Here is a 16,078-nt window from a genome sequence, read left to right as displayed (position 1 = left end):
TCCTCAAGATCCACAGGTTGAAATCCCAACCTCCAGTGGGATGGTATTAGGAAGTAGGATCTTTGGGGAAGTGATCAGGTCATGAGGTTGGAGTGGTCATTACAGGATTAGTAACTTATAAAAAAATCATCTCTCTTGGCAATGTGAAGAGTCAACCAGAAGACAGTCATACGCACACTAGGAAGCTGGCATTTGCAGCCCTTTGATATTGGACTTGCCAACCTCTAGAACTACAAGAAATAAGTGCTTATTACCTCACACACCCAGGCTATTGCAACGGTCTGAACTGAATATAACACTAGGGATTGGCTTCAGAAGTTGAATGCTGTCAGACAGCATGCAGCTGGAACTGCATCTGCAAGTGACACTTAATACAGAGGTCCAAGTTCCATGGGCTCTAGTAGGATTTTCCCCTTTGAGTTAGCTGAGACTCCTTCTCCTCTACAATGGTGGTATCTTATAATGGCACATCTTGCCATGGCTGTGATCTGCCATCAAGTAATTTGGACATAACTATGTATGACCTTAATATCTGTTATGCTAAACTTGATGGAAGATCAAAAGCAGTTGTATGAATTCACAGAATTCTGGGAATCTTGTTTCTGTCACTCAACTTAAAAAGAAGAAAAACTTGCACAAAAAGTGTTTATGGCAACTTTATTCATAATAGCCCGAATATGTAATCAATCAATATATCCTTCAAAGATCAATGGATAAACAAACTCTGCTACATTCATGTCATAGAATATTATTCAGTGACTTTTTAAAAAGAGCTATCAAGCCATGAAAGACAATGGAAGAACCTTAAATGCATGTTGATAAAGGGGAAAAAAACAACCTGAAGTTGCTATATGCTGCATAACTATATGACATTCCAACAATATGACATTCTGGAAGAAGCAAAATTATGATGACTGTAAAATGAGCAGTGATTGCCAACGACTAGGGGAAGAGGGAGGGAAGAAGGGAGGGAGTCAGAGAGGGATGAATAATTGGTGGAACACAAGTTAATTTTACAGTGAAACTACTTTGTTTGATACTATAATGGTGGATGTGATTTGAAATCCATAGAATATATAACTCAAAGAGTAACCCTTAAATTAAACTATGGACTTTAATTAATAATACCATATCAACATTAGTCATCAGTTACAGCAAATGTATTACACTAACATAAGATGTTAATAGTAGAAGAAACTAGAGGGGAAAGGTGAGGAATGGGGAGAAGAAGGGAATAAAAAAGAATTAAGTAATTTTCATTCCAGTTTCCTGTGAACTTAATCCTACTCTAAAAATAACATCTTGGGGCTGTGGGTGCAGCTCAATAGTAGAGCAGTTGCTTAACAGATGTGAGCCCCTGGGCTTCATGCCTAGAACCTCAAAAACAAAGTCTAATAATTCAAGAAAACAGAGAACTCTTTTGTCATCATTGGCTTTTGAACCCCTTGTTGGAAAGATCCTACATAAATATCAATTTATTTTATGATTCTCAATGAGAGGGCAAAAACAATTTCTGAAGATATAAAAGAGTTTGCTAATAAAGAAAGACAGAGCATGAAATATTAACACTATTGAGCTTGAGTGGTCATCATTATAACTTTATATCATTATTCCCACTCAGGATAATTTGTATGACTGCTCTTATCTGATTTTCCTGAAGTAGTGACTTCCTAGGAGACTTCAGAGACAGAGAGAGCAGAAAACCAGAATTCATGCCTATAGTAAGTAGGACAGTCTGCACAGAATGGATGAAGAATTGTTGAAACCACAAAAACGTGGTCCTGGAATTGGTTTGGTCATCATAGCCCAAACATTCCTAGCCAATCACTCAGCCACTTCAATGCTTTTCTTTGAAGATCTTCCCCTCTGATATCCTAGGGGTTTGCTTTCTCTTAGTGCAGACTGTTCTCTACAAGGCCACAGAGAATGTCTTTAGCATCGTCCAAAATCCTAGCCGGTCTTCCTCTGATGGTCCCATTACCACAGAAGGGTGTAAGCTTGACTCTTGTCTCTGTTGCTCCCCGAGTTATGCCCCCCATCCTGGATTACCCTTCTATATGCCAGTCTCTGGCTCAGTTCTGAACAACTTTCCTCCACTTTCTGCTGTAATATTTTGTTTAGTTGGCCCAGTTCCCAGTCAGTTCAGTGCTCTTGTGTGTGGCAATTATACTTCAGGGAATTATGTCATTTATTTTTAATTTCTAAATTTGTTTGTGGTGCTGGAGATTGAACCCAGAGCCTTGCACAGGCTAGTTAAACCTTCTGTTTCTGAGCTACACCTACTGACTTGTCATTTATGTGTAGCATTCTCCCTAATTCAGCTTAACAAATTTTTGTAACTTACAGAACAAGGCTCTGCAGTATCTGCAAAGAAAAACAATAGCCCTTTTCTTTTGAACCTGGTTCTGGAGGTCAGATGTGCATCAGTTAAAGGAAAAAGAACAGTTCCAAGCCAAAAGAATAAGCAAAGGCTTGGCAGCAAGGTTCTGTCTATGTATGCAGGTGCCAAGAAAATTAGAAGAAATGGATACCTGTGGGAAAGGCTAACAGTGAAGACTTTGGGGGAAAAACTGAGGGTAAATATATTCCTGAGAAAGATCTAGTAGAAAACTAGCATTTTCCTTGGTTCAAACAAGTGATTAAAAACAATCATGATTTTGAGTTCAGTGGAGAAGACCCAATACAAGAGTATTGTTATTCAGTATGCTTTCCCCACTTTATCCAGTTATGAAGTTTTCAAAATACCTCTCATCCATAGTATTCTTTTCTTTATTCTTTTATCTTGCCTAGTGGTATTGGATATAAAATTAAAAGGGTAAAAATGAAAACAGGAAGCCTGAGAGTAAAGTTGCCAAACATAAATAAGTAAGCCTCAAATAAGAAGTTGTAAAGAGTGTGGGGTTCAGAGCAGATTGGGAAAAAAGAGGTTGTGGGGAGGAAAAGAGGGGTCACACTGACATATATTGAATGATAAGCCCCTCCCAGTTCTGCAGATGAGTAGGCCATCAGAAAAGCAGATGCCTGGCATTAACTTCTAAAGGCTGAGGAACAAATGTGTTCAGAGCACTGTTCATGTCATTCATTAATTGTCTCTCTTTGGCAAAGGAGGATCATAATGCTATATAAAGCATTGTGATGATTAGGTAATTAATGTATGTAGAGCATTCAGAACAGTGCAAGCTCATAAGTACTAGGAGAATTGACTTTTATTTTTCATATTAATAAACACACAAAAGTTTTTTTGGTGTTTTTTTCGTGGGGGGGGGTTGGTACCAGAGATCAAACTCAGGATCTTGAACTTGTGAGGCAGGCGGTGGCACCACTGAGCTAATTCCTTGGCCCACAAATTTTTTTTTTTTAAAAAGCAAAAAGTCCAGTCACTTTTAACATTTTGCTGGTATATTATTCTTAAGTAACCACATATTTTCTCTTTCCAAAATAAATGCTATCTAGCATGGGGATGAGACAGGTTAAGTGAGTGTTGGTCTGGGCTCAATAACAAATACATGTTTTTGTTTAGATGAAGAAATAAACCTTAAAAATTACATCAATATGACCTTTGATGGATTGATATGAAGATATTCCAAATAGGACAATATTCAGCTTATTTAAAAGCCTCATATTTTTTTTCTGGTTAAACAGTAGCTTAAAGGGATAAACCAAACTCACCTGAAATAAGAGGAGCTTCTTCTATTTAAAGAACTCTCTTCTAGCTGGATGTGGTGGTGCATGCCTGTAATACTGGTACTGTATGAGGCTGAGCCAGGAGGATCACAAGTTTGAGCCTAGAATGGGCAACTCAGTGATTCAGCAGGACCCTGTCTCAAAATAAAAATTAATAAGAAGAGTTGGGATGTAGCAAATGTCCTGTATTTAATTCCCATTATCACAAAACAAAATAACCCTCTTCTAAACTTTGAACCAATGTTCCAAATCTGCCCAGAGAGGGAAATGAACAGTTCTTTGCATTTCTTTGGTGGCCCCCAGAACTTGTGCTACATCAAGGCTCTCTACTTGAATTGGGGTCACCATGCAATGGACCTGCTGGTCCAGCCACGCAATGGCAGATGCAAGGAGAAAGAAGAGTTCCATGATGGTGTTCCTTCTAGGTTGTGCATTTGGTGCAAAAGAGTGGGCTAGAGAACTCCTCTGTTCTGACAGCTGGAGAACATACCAGCAATGGCCCTACTTGCTCCTTACATTCCTCCCAGCTTGCAACATCTGAGTCTAACAGATGTGTTTCTGAAAGAGCCCTATGGTGCTCCTGATGTTCACCTTAGAATGGAGGAGAAACTTCACATCTTATTTCTATGCCTAATTTTTTAAAAGGCATATTTCTGTTCACCAGTTCTCCAAAAGTATTTTTTCTCCAACTGCAGGAAGTTTGCTAAGAGTTATTTCCTTCGTTCAGGGGCAAGCCTTTTATCAGATGCAGGACAACACAGCAGCACCCCCCATCCCCTAAAAAGTAAAGAGTGAGTCTGTATCATTTCATGGGGAAAACTCATCCCTGCAGAACATGATAAAAGATTTGAGTTGAAATGAAATAATGCTGATTTAAAAAACAACTTGGAATTCTTAAAATTCTTTCAATATTTACAGCTTTGTATGATATTCATAGCAGAGGTAACTGCTTTTATTTTTATTTGAATATTCTTAAAGACTACCTTCTTCAAAGATATGAATTTTTAAAATATAAACATTCTTTGGAAGATAATTCACTGTGAGTATGTGGAGAATCATTCTTTAAGATATGATAATAACTGTTTTCCTGATTTCTTAATGTAAACAGCTTTAGTCCTTAATATTATTAACAGAAGGAGAAAAATAAATGTACCTTCTTATAAATATATGAAACTACTCAATAAGTAAAATGTGTTGTAAAATTAAAATTGTATTTCAGCTCTGAGGATGAAGTTGTAGGAAGCTGGCCACTTTTGATTCTGAAGTGGGCTTTTGTAGTAGTTTTCTGAACCCCTGAAATAAAGAGGGTTGATTTGCGATGGAATCTCCAGGCCCTGTAGTCATATATTACAATATGTTGTAAATCCAGAGGGTACAATATAGATTTCACAGGGGGCCCTGGGGTTAATTGCAATTCCATCTGTTTCTTCTGTGTGGTAGACATAGTATCCTAAGATATTCATTCAGGATAAGCTATGAGATTTACAATTTTTTAATTTTTAAACTCAAGAATAAGATTGGCTAAATCTTTCCTTCCTATTTTGACTTCCTACCTTCGATTAAAGAAAAAGAAAGTTTAAAAGACACCCTTTATTTTTCCCACAGCTGCCCCTAGGCAGCCCCCCTTTCTTTCAGTGCATGCTGGGTAATGCCATGTATTCTTAGGCTCCCAATGGCCCCCATTACTGTCAATTAGTTACGGAATGCTACAGAGATTCATGCCTGACAGCTCGAGTAAAGGCAGGAGAAATGGGCTCAGTAGGGAGCGAGGGGTCTGATTCTTTTTTGTCCACAAGAAATACCTTTCTCAGCAAGGCTTTTAATGGCATTCCCTTCTTTCTTTCCCTCTGCCTAGGCGCTCCCCACCATATGTACATAAGCTCATATATTCATATATGGATGTGGATATTGCACAGGACTATGAGAACTCTGAGGAAGGGGCTCTGGAATGTCCTTATTGCCACTGAAAATAACAGGGTTTTGAGCTCCAACTTATATCCTTGCTATATTTTGATTCCTAACTTCCTCTCTTCAGAAAGTTTCTTGTTACTAAGTGCCTCAGCCTCTGGCTTCTTCGTATATTTTCCTTCAGGTGCTTTCTTCTTCCAAAGGAGAAACACTGTCTTTGGCCACAGACTCTGGGAAGGGAGCCAACTGCCCTGTGCCATGTGGCGGCTTGGATAGTGGACTGTGGTTGGCTATGCCTACCACATCTATATCCTTCTGACTTCTTTCTCTACCTCTTCTCTTTCTCTTTTATACTTTCTAACATTTCCCCATTTCTCACCTCTCTGTGCCTAGGTCATTTCACTTCCTCAGAAGACTTGAGACCAGTGATTTTGTTTTGGCCATTTGTCCTCTCTCTCTCTTTTTCTAACCTATCCCAACATTATTACAAGAGGACCTACCTCATGTTCTTTGCACTCACTGCCGCTGTCACCTAGAACAACTGTTATAGATATTTTGGATAGCTGTCTCCCTCTCCTCATTTGTATCTGAGCGCAGATGCCACCAAGATAGAATCCTTTCCTGACTTCCCAACTTAATGGAGTCTTAATTCATGCTCATCACTAGATTTTACTTTCTTCATAGCCCAACTCATGATCTAAAATTGTATTAATCATCTATATGTTGACAAGCTTACTGACTGCCTCCTCCATTAGAATGGATTTTCTTTCATGAGGACAAAAGACTGTTTTGTTCACCAGTGAACCTCCTCTCTGCAGAATACTACCTACTGCGAATAGGAACATGTGTGTTGAAAATTAATGAATTTAAAAACTGTAATGCAAACTAGGGTGGTACATGCTTGTAACTCCAGCACCCAGGAAGGCTGAGGCAGAAGAATCACAAGTCTGAGCTGTGTTAGTGAGACTCTGTCTGAAGGCCCAAGTTCAATTCCCAGTACCAAAATAAATAAATAAGTAAGTAAATAAATAAATGGCAATACCATTGGTTGTTTTCAGGATTAAGGAAAGCTCATCATCACACCACATGGATTGTCTGTTTTGGATCTGCTGTTTTTGCTTTTTTATATGAGTGCCAGGTTTTTTGTATGATTCAAAACAAAGATGCACTCAGGAAAAGCATAATAGAAAAGTAACATAAGCTGATAGAAGATAAATACAGTGCTTAAAGTGACCACATTCTTTTTGACAGGTTTGAGAAAGATGACAGGGTAATGATGGCAGAAGATGACACACTAGAGAAAAACAGTCTCAGACAATTCCTGCCTGGGCTAGGACAATTCTCTCCTGGAGCTGGCCTCGTGAGGGAGTCGTCCAAGGGTAGTGGCAGGGAAGCATTCCTAGCCTGTCTCATCCAGCCATCTGTAGGAAGGCAGAGTGGGGAGGCCCAAGAAGGGAGAAAGTGCTGGAGACAAGTGAAGGCTAGGGGCGGGAATGTGACTCTTGGAGCCCAACTGTAGGCATGTATTTCCTGGCTTAGGTAGTCTGGGGAATAATTGGGAAGATACTAGCCAGAGCAAGACTCTAGTCTGAAAATTGCAGCTACTTTATATTGTCAACCCATCACCAGCCACATACTTCTTAAGATTGCTACAGAATCATCAAGCTCCAGATTAATGTCATATGAGAGAAATGTTCAATGCTGTTTGGCCAGAAAATTAGCCTTACTTCAGTGCTTTTCAAATTTTAATGTGCATGCACATTGCCTGGGAAACTTGTTAAATGCAGATCCTGAGATTCTGTATTTCTAAGAAGCTCCCAGGTGATGCCCTACTGCTGATTACCAACATAGCCAGCAGCAAGGCATCAATTCACCATTTCTGCCAGAAATGGGGCAGTTATGTAAAGATGGGCTGTCTCTAATTTGAACCGAACAAACAAGTTTCGTTAGTAACTATTGTGGTTCTACAGATAAAGAAAAAAAGATGTATTTATAGCTGTGATTCTTATATTTTTCTTTTTTGGTAAATGACTTTCGAAGGTGTTGGGAATAAATTAATTCCTGTCCTAGATATACACTAATGCTATTTTGTCCAACGTAAATTTTATTTTTTCTATACACTTGAATCAAAATCTATTATAAAGTCTCTCTCTTTCATTTCCCTCCTTCCCTCTTTCCCCTTTCTGTTTTTTTCCCCCAGTAATGGAACTACTTTGGCATGAAGAAAGATATTAATTATTGCATGATAAATTAGGTTACATGGAAGAGAATAGACTTGCTATCTACCTTGCTTCTGCTCTACTGATCTGATAAGCACAGAATGTGATATATACACAGTTTCACCGTATTATGGGTTGAATATTTGTTCCCTCCAAAACTTATTTAATTGTTATGTAACAGTATTAGGTGGCACCTTTGATAGGTGATTCGAGCATAAGGACTCTGCCCTCATGGGTGGGATTAATGTCACTAGGAAAGGACCAGATATGGCTACTTCTCTGTCTTCCCCATGTGATGCCTTCTACCATGTTTTAACACAACAAGAAATCTCTCAGCAGATGCTAGTACCTTGCTATGGAACATCCCAGTCTCTAGAATTGTGAGCTAAGACATTTCTGTTTATTATCAATTACCTAGTCTCAGGCATTCTGTTACAGTAGCACAGTGGGACTAAGACATACAGACAATCAACAAAGAGTTGATTGAGAAGGAAGTAAAACAGAATACCCAGACCTACACACACACACACACACACACACACACACACACACACACACACACACACACAATCCTCTATAGTGTTTGCTCTTGTAATCATACAAGTTTAGATGCAATTTATGTTCAAATCCATGGAAACTTGAAAAAGGACAGGTAGCATGTATGGAGTCTGAACTAGGTGTCATTTGGAATCCAAATCCAAAAGAAGAAAACAGTCTAGATAGGGAAATAATATAAGAAAAAATGTAAGCATTAATTCAGTGTGTAAACTGCAATTTACATAATTTAATGTGATTTGAGAAGAATAGATTAATTTTGACCCACATGGCTTGGGAAAGTTTTCTAAAAGGTAGAATTTGAATTGCAATTTGAAGAAAAATTAGGCTAGGAGAGATGGGAATAAGTGGGACGGGTATACTAGGTGGGTGAAAGGATATGAATAATTGTATGAAAATAAGGCAACACAAAATGTTTAAAATAAAATTTCACTGGAGTGATTCATTTGTTTAAGGAAATTTGATAGAGGGAGAAATGGTGAGACTGACTGATTTAAGATTAGATTAAAGAAGTTCTTGAATATTAGGCTAAAGAAATTGGACTTGATTGAGTAAATAAGAGAGAACTATTGGAATTTTGATAAAAGAGTACATTTTACAGTAAAAAAGTATTTAACAGATTAATCTGGGCATGGGGCCACACATCTGTAATCCTAGCACTTGGGAAGGTGAGGCAGAATGAACACTGTGAGTTCAAGGCCAACACGTCTATATAGTAAATTCAAGGCCAGCCTGATATACATAGTGAGACCCTGTCTCAAAAAAACCAAACAAACCCCCAAAAACCACCCCCCCAAAACCACCCCCCAAAGGTGCCACCTAATACTGTTACAATAACAATTAAATGAGTTTTGGAGGGAACAAATATTCAACCCATAATACGGTGAAACTGTGTATATATCACATTCTGTGCTTATCAGATCAGTAGAGCAGAAGCAAGGTAGATAGCAAGTCTATTCTCTTCCATGTAACCTAATTTATCATGCAATAATTAATATCTTTCTTCATGCCAAAGTAGTTCCATTACTGGGGGAAAAAAACAGAAAGGGGAAAGAGGGAAGGAGGGAAATGAAAGAGAGAGACTTTATAATAGATTTTGATTCAAGTGTATAGAAAAAATAAAATTTACGTTGGACAAAATAGCATTAGTATATAAAAAAAAACCAAACAAATCCAAACAAGCAGAAAAGAGTATTTTAACAGATTAATTTCAGTAGTCCATGGGTGGAGGATAAAGACAAGAATTGGAGTTGGTAGCAGAAGGAACTGAAGAGAAAGGATAGAGAACAGATCTAAAGGAACTTTCATGACTGATGGGATATTATAATAAATGGTCAGTTGAAAGATCAAGAAACTTGAAGTTAGTAGATGAAAATAAATGTTTGGAGAAAATATATTCAATTTAAGATATCTGCGTTTTAATTAATAGTAAAATAGACATGGCAAAATCCAATGGAAAACTGCAAGAATGATTCTGCATAGACATGGTCCTACACTTGATCTTAGCCAAAAGGCCGAGAAGTGATTAGAGACATGGTCCTAACTGAAGCCATAGGAGGGAAAGCCATGTCTAGGGAAAACCATGCAGAGACCAAATACTGGCAAATGCTTGTATGAGAAGCGCAGGTAGAGACAGCATAGCCAAAGACAAAGGCACACAGAGTGCTAAAGAAGCAAAGGGAAAAAGGAGTGTCGGGACTGGGCAGTGCCTATAGCACCACAGGCTGCAGAGAAATCATACAAGTTCAAAGACAGGCTCTTGTAAGTCATGGGGGCTTTTCCCAGAGTGAGCAACATAAAGTGCAAGGGTAGAAACCATACAAAGAAATTAAAAGAGTAACCAAATCATACAACCTTGGAATTTGTGGACTTCTCTTCAGAAACAAGGAACAATAGGATGGAAACTAGAGGTAAAGAGGGAAAATGGACAATGTTTGAATGGATTACATTATTAGAAAACTGGCAAGAAGTGAAGAAAAAGTATTGCTAAGGAGGGCATAGTGATGCATGCTTGTAATCCCAGCACTCCCAGGGGCTGAGGCAGCTGTCCAGTGAGGGCACATCTCAGTTGAGAGAATCTAGAAACTACTTCATCTCACAAGACAGTATGATTAAGAATGATGACTAAGAACAATTGAGAATGTTTGAGCCCTGAGCATTTCAGTTTAATAAATACTTGTGAACAAACTGAAAGACAATTCCTCACTGAGTACCTCATCAACATTAGACTTGAGTGTGTTGGGCAGAGAGAAGTCTGGACAGTGTTCATGTTCTCCCCTACTCTTGAGATGAAGCAGTAGGGGAGAGGTGAGGACTCCTGGATCCCTCAGAGCTCCTGCTCAGAGTTCATGCAGCAGAGGCAGGACTTGAATACTATGAAGAGCTGCCTAGTTCCACTGAACAGCACCTGGATGGTCGAATGAGAATCATCTCCTCACATCCCAAATCCTCACAGCTGAGTCACAGCCAAATCACAGCTGTACCTTCAAGGGACTAGACATTAAATTAGGGAAATATTATCTGTGATTTTTCTTATGGATGGGAAAGACCTGGAAGACCTACTTATTCCCTGCTCCATGTCAGACAGGAAACCAATGCTCATTTTCCTTCTCTGCCTGCTGTGGGGTACTTTGCTCATCCCAACAAGGTGAATTATGAGGAAGAAACAAGATTATTTGTGAGCAATCAGGAGAGTTTGGAGTCCTTGAAGAGAAAGCAATGCCAGAAACCACCCACCCCATAGCTCTCTGACACAGAGTGCAGAAGCAACCTTGAGAAGTACTCCTATGAGAGAGAGGACAGTCTGTTCCTGGGTTGTTCTAATTTCCAACCCTGTATGACCTGGGGTCTCCCTCTAGTTCAGATCATTGAAGCCTAGGGAGAAATTCTGGCTCCACTATTTATCAAGTGTGTGATCTTGACCAAGCTGCTTAAGACAACTGGGTCTAATTTCTCCCTCCAATGGGGTAAAGACCTTTGTAGGAAAAGTGCTTGGCATTAAGCAATTATTTGATGTTATTTTCAGTATCCATTACCTTCCTCTTCATTTCTGGATAACAAAAAAATAAGGAGAGATTTTTCTTTCATGCAGCCAGAGTGCTTGGTAGCAGAGATGGATCTGTCTCAAGTAAGAAGCCTTTCATCTAGCTCTGTACTGGTGACTATTACTTGACTACTGCTACTCTGATCTAACAGAGGGGGAACATCTGACTCAGTAGTTGAGATTTGCAAATAACTATGTGCATGCAGATCGATCTTTGTCTCTCTTACACACACACACACACACACACACACACACACTCATTCAGAGCTGCTGAATCAGAATCTTGGAGCCCTGGAATATATTCTTAAAAGCCTCCACACTTGGTTAAGAATGTTGTAACTATTCAGACTCAGATGCCCTATGAGAATATATAACAATATTGTTGGAAAACAGATGGATTATTTTCTTTTTAATTTAATTATTTTCTGGGACCAGGGATCAAACTCAGGACCTTGTGCTTGCCAGGCAGGTGTGGCGCCAATGAACTACATCCCTGGCCCCAATTTTATTTTTATTAGTACATGTTTGCAATGTATAATATTTATACTCTTCATGTAGAGTTAGTACATGTACATAACATATCTTTAATTCATTTTTTATCCCTCCCCCACTCTTCCCCCATCTCTTGATCCCTGTCTCATTTGAGACAGTAAATTCAATGGCTGTGGCTATTTCAATCTCAGACTTAGGAACACATTGAAAGGAAATTGTCCTACTATAGACTTAACATTTCAGAGGAGTCCATTATTTAAAAGAATTTTTTTTCAGGGTGTAGTGACACACGCCTGTAATCCCAGCACTTGGTAGGCTGATGCAGGAGGATTGCTATGAGTTCGAGACCAGCCTGGGCTACATAGTGAGTTCCAGGTCAGTCTCAACTACATAGTGAGACCCTGTCTCAAAAAAACCAAATAAAAAACATTTTTGTTGTTCTTTTCTATCCACTAACACAGTCAAAAGTTCAAGTTTGGGCTTTCTCTAATCTTTTATTTTTGCCTTTATTGGCTGAAAATCACCATCATCCCATCCTGGATCTCTGCTTTACCTGTCACCATGTAGCTCTCTAAAAAGGGTCAAGAACCTCTTCATTTTCAGCCTCTCAAATTTCTGAGGCATCCAGGGAAGAGGAGAGGAGGGGTGTGTGATGGGAAGAAGGGGTCAGAAGTGAGAAGAGAGCCAGAGTGGAGTGGTGGAGACTGGTGTGAAGTGAACGTAGGTAGGTATACGATGGGCAGATGTATGGAAAGTCCAGCAAATCTCAGAAGGAACACCTTTTCAAACATTTCGAATGTTTTGGTCACCGTCTACGCTGGATGTGTATGTAAGTGTTGGGGAGGTGGGGTGGCTGTATACTTAGTGTTGAAAATAAAAAGGCTCCCTCTATTGACTCCTGACGGCTGAGATAAAGAGAACCACATGGGTTGCATTGTGAGAAAGGAGAGCTCAGGAGCTGGCCTCCTTTTTCCCATTATTGTGCTATTCTCCTTCCCCCTACCCCTCCCACCTAAAAATGTTCCCCCAGCCCCCACCTTCCCTTTCCCTCGCACAGCCCAAAGAACCTCTTTTCAAACTCTCACAGCCGAGGCCCCCTTAACGGAGCCCAAGACCTCCATTCAGAGTCACTGGTTTGGGTAAAATCCCTTATTCACCCCCTACCCACCCCTCAGCCCCATCAGCTGAGCCTCCGTTCAAATTCACAAAACAAAACAAAACCAGCCCATATAATTGATGGTGGCTGCTGGAGGACCCCTCTGTGTTCTCCCCCCAGGGGCTCCTGTCCAGGCAGCTCCTATTCTCAGTGTTCCCCTCCCTCCCTGCCCCCAGCTCCTGCGGGATTTTCCTAGTTAACAAGTGCTCACTGTTATTATTGTGCCCCCTATCATATTTATCCCTTTCAGAGCTGATCTGTGCTTTTGTCGGTGGCAACTGGCACATCTTTGACATTTCAGCCTTTCTGTCTGCTGGGGGGCGGAGAGAGTGGGGGCAACGGGGGCAACCCCTGCTTCTGAGATGGAGCAAGCAAATGCAGAAATTAGGAAGAAGAGAACAAAACCCCAAAATAGGGGCGGGGGAAGGCAGGAGAAAAACATTGTAACTTGTTAGTGACCCAATGGGAAAGTGGCCAGGGGAGGAGGGTTCTAATGAGGGTGATGGACCTTGTATTTAAAAGATTTTACTCCAACCCCGCTGCCTGCAAGGTGGCTTTCTTATGCTTCTGCTAAACTTCATTTTCACAAGTTCACTAAACCTTAGGGAAATGAGAGAAAGAGACAGAAAAAGTGACAAAGAGTGAAAGCCAGAGATTAAAAAAGCAACAGTAACAAACAGACAACTAGTAAGAGAGAGAGAGAGAGAGAGAGAGATCCTTTTTTGTTTCATCTAGCCACAGTTTTAAAAACACATAAACACATAATTGAAAGGGGCCAAAAAGATTGGGTAAGTTTTCTTGTGCTGTTTTAAAATACAAAGCTTGGGAAATGTCACCAGAATCCCCAAACTTTTTTAAACTTCCCAGATCCTTTCATGTTCATTTCCATTGAGAATTTCGAGGTCATGGGATAGAAGAAACATCCAGAAAGTGCCATCCAATTAATGACTGCAGGGAGTGCTGAAATATCAATGGAGAAGAACCTAAAGAAAATACAGCTAATTAATTTTCACTTGACCCACCAGAGAGTGGCATTTTTATCCAGTTGTGTGGAGGAGGAAATTGAACACACAATTGATTTGCACAAGGGCCCAGGTGGAGAAAGGGATCAATAACATCTGGCTGTTGGGCCTGCAGCCAGCTCCTCCCCAAACTGTAGCTTTGTTCTTCCAGGGCCCTGTTTCTAGGGAAGAATGTATTCTGGTGAGGGAATCTGAGTGACAAGATTCTAACATTCTCCTGCAGGAGAGCATGCACCCAGAGGATGTTAAAGGGGAGAGAAGAGCTCGCCAAATTAGTCATCTGACTTGGTTTTCTTCCCTTATAAGACAAAAAGAGGGATCTCAGAAAACGCTTCCCAGAGGGAGCTGCTCCAAGTCTTCCCTGTGATGGTGTTCTTTCAATTTTTAAAATAGTATGTTGCATTCATAAAAGTTTTTGTCCTTCCAAACTGCTGAGAGCATTTATAAACATTAATTTAGGCTCAGGACCATGGTAGGTGATGTTTATTATTACTTTCAGCTTTCAGATGGAGAAATATGTTTAGAGAAATTACATCTCTAGTGGAAGATTATTTAGTATGGTCAGATGAGGACCAGAATCCATCATTCCTAGGCTGAAATACACCACTATTCTCTAAGTCAGCATGTTCTTCAACAAAATTTCCAACAGTTCGTCGTTACCTTAATGCCCAAACTCTTCCTTTGTGTCTTTCTTCTGTAAAATGAAAAAGGGGCCAATGATAGCTTTTATAATCTGCTCTGCAATGTGAAATCTACAAGTCTTACAGGTTTCATTTCAAAATAAAGCCTTCAACCATTATTTCCAGCTTTAAATAATACAAATTCCACTCATAGTAGGTTTGACTTGCTTCTGCCTCAAACCTCCTTCTTTAAGGTTATGGGACTAGTATTAGCAAACACGCACACAGACACACAGAAACACAGAGACACACAGATACAGACACACACACACCACACAAAAAAGTGAAATACATAAAGGTACTACAAACAAGCACCAAAACAGAACAACAAAAACAACAATAAAAAAACAAAGATTACCTGGTGATAGCTGTGTAGTGCCTCATAGTTTATAAAAAGATTTCAGATAATCTTTCAGCCGTACTTCACTACCACCATAAAAATTATACAGATGAGGAAAATGAATCTGGCTTAACAAGGTTATATGTCCCAAACTGCACAGCGAGGAAGAGGTGGGACTGGGGGAGGGAGGTGAGAACCCAGGTCTTCTAGGCTTCGGGTACAAAATATTTTGTGCTAGCGCTATACAGAAGCATTAGAAAATGAATTGGTAGCAGTGAATTTAACATCAGCAACATGTTTCAAAATAATTCAACCTCAAAGAAAATTTGTAGATTTGATAGAGTAAAACATTTCCAAGCCTTGTTTGAAAAAAAAAAAAAACCCAAAACAAAAAAACCCTAATATTCAGAGACTGAAACAAATGTAAGGTTTACCATAATGTAATTTTTTCCCTTTAAGTTTATTGGTACATTTAAAGCAAACAGTACAGTTACATTTATCATTGGGATACTATAATGTAATTTTGATATGAAGACCAAAGATTTGGAAAAATGTGAACAATTTCTATTACTTTGTGGGCATAATTGTTTTCAGGTTAACTACACATTTTGGGGTCAGAAATACCACTAAATTTTAGAAAATATTGTGCATTCTGCACATGTGGGGTAAAAGTTGTAATATATTAATTTTCCCAGTTGTCAATGTATTGTTCAAATCATTTATGCCTTTACTAGTGTTTCTGTGTAACTTTATCTGTTGCTGAGATGTTAAAATGTCAAAGTGGGAATGTGTACTTAGCTATTTGTCCCTTTTATTCTGTCCATTAGAAGCTTTGTTATTAGATGCATACTCATTATTTGTCTTTCTGATAAAGAGACTCCTTTATCGTTACAAAATGTCACTTTCTATCACTGGAGTTACTCTTTGTCTGGAAGTCTATTTTGCCTGATATTAATGTCGATGACCCCTCCCCCTGCTA

The 16,078-nt window shown here is 39.4% G+C and overlaps 1 pseudogene; it reads right to left on the bottom strand.

Moving 5' to 3' along the window:
- Nucleotides 1-9,768: 9,768 nt before the first annotated feature.
- Nucleotides 9,769-9,892, bottom strand: LOC117283297 (annotated as a pseudogene).
- Between the last annotated feature and the right edge of the window lie 6,186 nt (nucleotides 9,893-16,078).

This window comes from Fukomys damarensis, unplaced genomic scaffold, assembly GCF_012274545.1.
Source record: "Fukomys damarensis isolate Sample0158 unplaced genomic scaffold, DMR_v1.0_HiC HiC_scaffold_24, whole genome shotgun sequence".
In the NCBI taxonomy this organism is placed as follows: Eukaryota; Metazoa; Chordata; class Mammalia; order Rodentia; family Bathyergidae; genus Fukomys; species Fukomys damarensis.
The sequence above is the reverse complement of the archived record's forward strand: the minus strand, read 5'-3'. Positions and strand labels throughout refer to the sequence as shown.